At 38.9% G+C, this 7,632-nt stretch overlaps 1 long non-coding RNA gene across 4 annotated transcripts; it reads right to left on the minus strand.

Moving 5' to 3' along the window:
• On the minus strand, positions 1-7,632 carry LOC123128739 (uncharacterized). Of its 4 annotated transcripts, none has more exons than XR_006463411.1 (11): positions 7,335-7,632; positions 6,189-6,317; positions 5,860-5,951; positions 5,220-5,335; positions 5,015-5,122; positions 3,630-3,816; positions 3,009-3,142; positions 1,248-1,388; positions 819-871; positions 623-720; positions 1-501 (listed from the first exon to the last, which is right to left on the minus strand). It is a non-coding gene; the product is annotated as an uncharacterized lncRNA (long non-coding RNA). The 4 variants fall into 4 exon arrangements; XR_006463409.1 differs by having other exon boundaries at positions 965-1,388; XR_006463410.1 differs by having other exon boundaries at positions 1-720.

The raw sequence follows: 7,632 nt of genomic DNA on the forward strand, positions 1-7,632 counted from the left end.
TGGTAAAAAACCCACGGTCCTTTATTGCAACAAACAAACAAGCAAAACTGTACACAGGGGTTCAAAGGTTACAAGCCTAAACTAAGTTAGAGAGAAAACTTACTTTACGTGAGGGAATTAACCCAATCAACAAGCCTATGCCTAAAACTATCCCCCTGAAGGATATCATGTACAAAATTACATCTCCATGCTGCAAAAGTAGCCCTTATCCCCCTGAAGGTTCTTCCATTCCTCAGAATCCAAATATTCCAAGCAGTCGTGAGCATCACTTCAAAGAAGAATGGGTGTCCAAATCTTTTCCTTGCTTGGGAGATACACTCCTGGATACTAGAGCCATGTCTCCAATCAATTTGCAAGTAATTCCAAACCCTGCAACTGAAGTTACATTCAAAGAAAAGATGTGCTCTATCTTCATAGACATAAGCATTACAGATGACACATATGTTATCATCCAAAGGGGACCGCCAATGCCGTCTGACCAACATATCCTTCGTGTTGAGCCTGTCAAAGAAAAGGAGCCAGCCAAAAACTTTAATTTTCATAGTGCATCTGCTCTGCCAAAGCCACTTGCAGGTTGGATAGTTGGAAGGTGCGTATGCATGATAACATAAAAGCTCTTAACTGAGAACTGCCCAGACTTTCCAGGCCATAAGGCAAAGTGGGATCTCTCTATAGATTAAACAACCATCCTTCCAAGATTTCCAATTCGGTTGCTGCCTCCTGTGAAATTGGCAGATGAAACATGGAGAACAAATCTTGAAATCTTGAATAATTTCACATATTGTAAGTAAAAAGAGTATGACTAATCAGTAACTTACACACTATCATACGTAACAAATTGTGTTGTTTGACCTTTTTCTACAAAAGTAGTCTGCATGACACACAAGAAAACCAAAATTAATATATTAAAGAAATTACACAAAGACTCTAAAAAAAATTTACACAGAGGAAAAATGACCCTAACCAATTGTACTCCATCAGGAATATTTATCTGGTCATTTTTCAGGAATATTTATCTGGTGTCGCGCGCGTGACGACCGCTAGATGGCCAGAGTGGACGCCGAGGAGACAGTTCAGTCATATAATGAAGTCCATGTCAGTGCATGTGATGTAACAACTCCGCTCGTGTCGCCCTCCCCGCGGGCGGCCCGGGCAAAACCCTGGCTACTTTAACGGCTACTTTAACAGAGACGTCGTGGCGGGACATCACGCCACCCATGCCCGCGAGGAGAAGGAGAACCGCGAACCTGAGAAGTTGCGCCGGGATGCTGCTGCTGCGAAGAAGGCAATCCGTGATCGCAACGAGGCCCGGCGCAATAAAAAGAATGGCAAGGACAACAGCAAGAATGGCAAGGACAGCAGCAAGAATAAAGCACAAAGCTCTGGCCCTGCAAAGAAGAACAAGTGACCGGTAAGTAAAGCAAGTTTCTCACAATTGCCATGATGATGCAATCAGAAACTGATCAAATTGGAAATGGTGTTTTGCGGGGGGCTCCTTCAGCCATAACGGTCATTTAAACAAAGAATCGACCAACAGAACTTGTATCTACAGCAATCGTCAAGGATATAGGTTGTGGTCTCAAGTTTTTCGTACAGTATTGCATAGTACTTAAATGAGCAACAATCATTAAGGATCTGGATGCTGTCAAGTTTTTCATACAGTATTGCATATATAGTACTTAAATGAGCAACAATCATTAAGGATCTGGATGCTGTCAAGTTTTTCATACAGTATTGCATATATAGTACTTAAATGAGCAACAATCATTAAGGATCTGGATGCTGTCAAGTTTTTCATACAGTATTGCATATATAGTACTTAAATGAGCAACAATCATTAAGGATCTGGATGCTGTCAAGTTTTTCATACAGTATTGCATATATAGTACTTAAATGAGCAACAATCATTAAGGATCTGGATGCTGTCAAGTTTTTCATACAGTATTGCATATATAGTACTTAAATGAGCAACAATCATTAAGGATCTGGATGCTGTCAAGTTTTTCATACAGTATTGCATATATAGTACTTAAATGAGCAACAATCATTAAGGATCTGGATGCTGTCAAGTTTTTCATACAGTATTGCATATATAGTACTTAAATGAGCAACAATCATTAATGATCTGGATGCTGTCAAGTTTTTCATACAGTATTGCATATATAGTACTTAAATGAGCAACAATCATTAATGATCTGGATGCTGTCAAGTTTTTCATACAGTATTGCATATATAGTACTTAAATGAGCAACAATCATTAAGGATCTGGATGCTGTCAAGTTTTTCATACAGTATTGCATATATAGTACTTAAATGAGCAACAATCATTAAGGATCTGGATGCTGTCAAGTTTTCATACAGTATTGCATATATAGTACTTAAATGAGCAACAATCATTAAGGATCTGGATGCTGTCAAGTTTTTCATACAGTATTGCATATATAGTACTTAAATGAGCAACAATCATTAAGGATCTGGATGCTGTCAAGTTTTTCATGCAGTATTGCATATATAGTACTTAAATGAGCAACAATCATTAAGGATCTGGATGCTGTCAAGTTTTTCATGCAGTATTGCATATATAGTACTTAAATGAGCAACAATCATTAAGGATCTGGATGCTGTCAAGTTTTTCGTGCAGTATTGCATATATAGTACTAAAATGAGCAACAATCATCAAAGATATGGGTGGTGTTCAAGTTTTTCATGCAGTATTACATATAGTTCTATGCAGAGTGCATGTTAGATCTCTAAATTTGCACAATGTTCTGAAACATTGACTTCTGTCATACATTGCAACTCACAGCAGTTTTTGTTATTACATAAGAGTTTCTGGGGTATGATAGTTCTTTAAATCACAGAAATCATGATAATATTGAGGAATTCAATGTAAAGTTTTTTGTTATTACACATAATTTTCTACAAAGTGCATGATAGTTCTTTAAATTAAAGGAGTCATGATCATATTTGAGGATTCGATGTAAAACAGAAAATAAACTGTGTCATACCTTCCCTGTCCAGTCCCTACCCAACAATTAAAAGCACACGGTATGAGAAGAATTGCTTAGAGTAGTGTGGCTTGCTAGTTCAAATGTGCCATTGCAGGGCAGCTCATCTTCTTCTTATGGCCGTGTTCATAGACCTACCAAAAACAAGTGGCAACACATCATCTCTTAAACAGTCAGATATCCCATGTCAAACGAGTAACATGCATAACATGCTTAGGTAGCAGCCATTGCAACTAATGATGGAACTGAACAAAGGACTAACTTAAGACTCCCACGGTCCCAAATTACTTGTCTTAGATCAGATTTGTCTACATACAGACGTATCTAAGACTAAACGTATCTAGATACATGTTCCTAAAAAAACATATCTAGATACATCCGTATCTAGACAAATCTAAGACAAGTAATTTAGGACGGAGGACAAAAGTAGTGCTGCTTGAAAAAATATTTCAAAATTAATGTTGGATACTTCGATCAAAATTGACAAATGATTGATGTTGGGTTACAGTCTTACAGAAAGTTTGTATTGGAAACAATAAAAAAGAGTAAAGAGTGGTTAAACTATCAAAACGGCATATAGATGGTTAGAGAGACAGAGTCAGCCTCAACCATCAGACTCACCAGTTCTTTTGTAGGGGTTATTCCTCGAAGCTTTGATATCACCTCGAAATCCAGAAGCAGACAACAAACCTTGTTGAGGTGTGGAACATTGCACATAACTTCAGGGTGTTTGATGTCAACGAATATGTTGGACGCTACTGCATTTAGTAACTTCAATAGTCCTAGTGCCTTGAGCTCGCAGTTCCTCCTATTTTAAAACCGAACAAGAAAAATTAGAACTCTGGGATTTGAATATTATTATAGATGTAGACATGTATATGTAAGGTAAAGAGGTCAATTTTCAGATCAGTATATATAAAGTAAATAGAACAAATACTGGAAAATTGCGCTTAAACATTTAGTAACAACCATACGTATAAAAACACAACTTTATCTGTAACTAGAGGCGTTTTTGGATTGTAGGACTTCCATAGGAATATTGGAAGAATTGAATCGTAAGGGATTTTTCCTATGAAAGCCCTTGGGATCATAGGACTAATAAATTCCAATGCTCCTCATACCATGGGAATGTCAACATGAGCTCAATCATCAATTAATTTTTCCTTTGAGTAGTCCAAAATGCACTTAAACTCAATCTCTCTCTACTAAATCCTCTAAATTGCTGTGTTAATTTCCTATGCACCATTTAAATGCAACTCCAAAAATTGCTATATTTTGAAATCCTGTAGGAATTCATGATACATGGCATTTCAATCCTTCGTGATGCTTATTCCTACGTTTTCAGGCTCCTACAATCGAAAGAAACCCTGCTTGTTTAATCTGATGTAGTTTCCTTAGTAATTTGTCCAAGAACTAGGCCCTGTTTTGACTTTGGCAAAAAAAGCTACAAAAGCTCCTAGATAGGGGCTTTCTGCTTCAGCTTTTGGCTTATGAATCAATATGTTTATATGATGGTATAAGCCAAAAGCCAAAGCAAAAAGCAGCTATTTAGGAGTTTTTTTTCACTTTTTTGGCAAAGTGGAAAAGCTGCAAAAGCCCAAACAAACAGGACCCTAATATGCAGCCATGACAACCAGCATCAAAGCACACCTACTCTTCTAGAAAATCCATTTCCCGTAAATATTACAAAGCATTGCATAATACCATTGTGCCACCTTCTTAGGCATTACTAATACCACCATACCTAATTGGGAGTGCTACATAACATAAATATCCATGTTATCACTAGTTCATTACACAATCAATTCTTCAACACTGAAAGTACTCCCTCTGTGCATAAACATAAGACGTTTTAGAGACTTGGAGTCTTATATTTATGTACAGAGGTGGTAAAAAACAAGAAAGAACTTCACAAAATAGTACATCGGTGCTACTGGTGATATAAACTGCTCCTTATTCATCTAGCTGCTATAGCAGCTTAACAAATACTGCAATTGTTTACTTACAAAAAAACTGAGGACTTGTCTGATATGTGCATATCCTGGCAGTCCTCTCCATCCTCTTTTGAGGAAACCATTCATAGTTGCCAACCCAAATCATTATCTCAGCCAGCTCTGTAAATGAAGCAGACAGAAATCATGGCTAGTCAGTAGGGTCACCGAATAAAGGGGGAGAGGGTAGACCTGCATCAAACTTGAAAGATCTGCTCACCTTGTAGCAATTGCTACTACATATTGGAAACTGAAGACTCATCTGGTACGGCATCCCTCTTTCATCACTTTGGAAAGAAGCATCCCTATTTGCCAGCCCAAATCATTAGGTCAGCCCTGCAAATGGAACCCGCATAGTTAAATTCAGGCCTCGAAATCATAGCAGATCAGTACTCATAATCCTAGTTCAATAGATGTTGAATTACATGTGGTACATGGATTATGTTGATTTCAGTTCATAACAAAAAATAGATTTCAGTATAGAACGCTTCTAGGTCTTATTTGTTCTAAATGATAAAACTCAAATAAACCAACTAATGCATTTGTACCATATATGATGTGTGACTTGAGTACCATGCTTCTATGAGCGGATATTACTAGATACTACCTCTATACACAAATATGAAGACTTTTCGCAGTTTGATTTAAACTGCGAAAACATCCTACTACATCTTAAGATTCACACTTGTAGCTTAGTTTATCATTGAGTTTACTTTGTTAGCAAGTGCAACCAGGGTGCCAGAGATGTTCATTACTACAATTTTCAAACTATCCTATCCAAGATTCCATAAAACCAGAAGTACTGCAATCAGAATGTTGAAAATCTTGGACAATAGCAATGTTGAGCATCTTAGGCATACCATTTGTGGTTATATATATACCCTTCTGTGGCTGATAAAAAACAACCTCCACCAAATCAACAACATCCAATACAATCAAGGGTCAATGCATCCTGCATCATTAGCATGGCATTAGAGTTCTGAAACGTTAATTATGTTATACAAAGTGCATGATTAGGACTATAATTGCACACTCCTGCATCATACAACAGTTTAATTGTCACAACAATTGCATTTAGATTGCACTTCAGCTTTTCCATAAATTTAATAGGCTTATCCCATAGAACAACAAAGGCTGGTATTTTGTCGGAATAATAACCAAAAAAGGACTTGGTCGCTGTAGTGTTTACCTTTTACTCAGTAATACTGAATAGTCGGCTGTATTGCCTATTCACAACATGAGGCACATGGTCTCTGCTTTCTGCTGCAAGGCAGCTCATCTAACTCATCACACTGCATATACCTGATACTTCGCTTTCCTGCATGTTAAATGTTTAAGGTCAGATTTAAAATAAATCATGTGCAAGCACTAGTTGGCAATAACTACAGGATATTTCATGATTTTCCTAGAAACCTTTCTTCATTTGATTGTGTTATTTTGTTTTAACAATTTTGCTTGCAAGTTAAAAATTAGTGTCTATTATCTGCAACATTTTAGCACTGGGAAGCAGAGTTTATTGTGATCAATCTGATGCTTCTCTACCAGCCAATATCTTGGCTGTCCTACAACTTTTGCATGGGCTGGGAACCTGCTAAGGTTTTAATGATCTGCTTTTTTCCAGAGAGGCCTTTTGAGAAATATATTCTACTCCCACTGTCCCATAATATAAGATCTTATTACGTCCTATATACTCACATATTGGATGTAATAAGATCTTATATTTTGGGATGGAGGGATTATTTTGTGACCCAGATGCTTTCACAGAGACTTCTATGTTTTTATAAACTGAAAATAGGCGACACATGAGTGCCTAGTGCAAACTTTCAGTTTAGACACACTCCTGCTGATCCATATCATCCATGTTGTATAATGATACCTCCGTAGCTTAATGTGAGACGTTTTTGCAGTTTAAATTGAACTGCAAAAAACATCTTAGATTAAGTTACAGAGGGAGTAGTAAAAATTAGAACCCATCATGTCGATCCTAGCTAGTACACGAAAGCACCGTAGCCACTATGCAGAATAGCAGAGATCGAAGGAGGGGGGGGGGGGGGGGGGGGGGGCACACACGTAGTTGAAATTTTGCCAGAGGGGCAGCCTCGCAGTGAGATCTAACCCATCCTAGGACGAACTAGCCATGGGGGAAGCGGCGGCCAGCCAGATGTCAACCCGCAGCAGATAAAAATCCTATCTTTACGAACGAATAAGAGATTGAGGCCCCGGATCGAAAGAAAAAGGGCCCCAGAACCACAGATCCACAGTGAAATCGTCTAGAGATGGATTTATGGCGATGAAACCTAGAGGATGTGAGCGATTAGGGGGATAAAGGCGTCACCTTTACGAAGATCCTGCGCCGGGGGGCGTCGGCCGGCCGTTGTTCGTCCGGCCTGGGCGCAGATCTGGCGACGGCCGAACCGCCTGTGAACAGGATGGAAATAGAGACGGTGAGCGGAGGTTGGAGAGAGGGGACGGGGGATTGGTGTGGACAGAGGACGGTGGGCTTGCCATGGCGCGGCGGTGGTTCGGGTCGGGGGAGGCCATGGCTCGGCGGCGATGCGCCGGAGGAGGGAGAGGATGACGAGAGAGGGTTATTCCCACATGTCATGATTGTAAAAATGTAGGCTTTCATTGAT

The sequence above is a fragment of the Triticum aestivum genome, chromosome 6A, assembly GCF_018294505.1.
Source record: "Triticum aestivum cultivar Chinese Spring chromosome 6A, IWGSC CS RefSeq v2.1, whole genome shotgun sequence".
NCBI lineage: Eukaryota > Viridiplantae > Streptophyta > Magnoliopsida > Poales > Poaceae > Triticum > Triticum aestivum.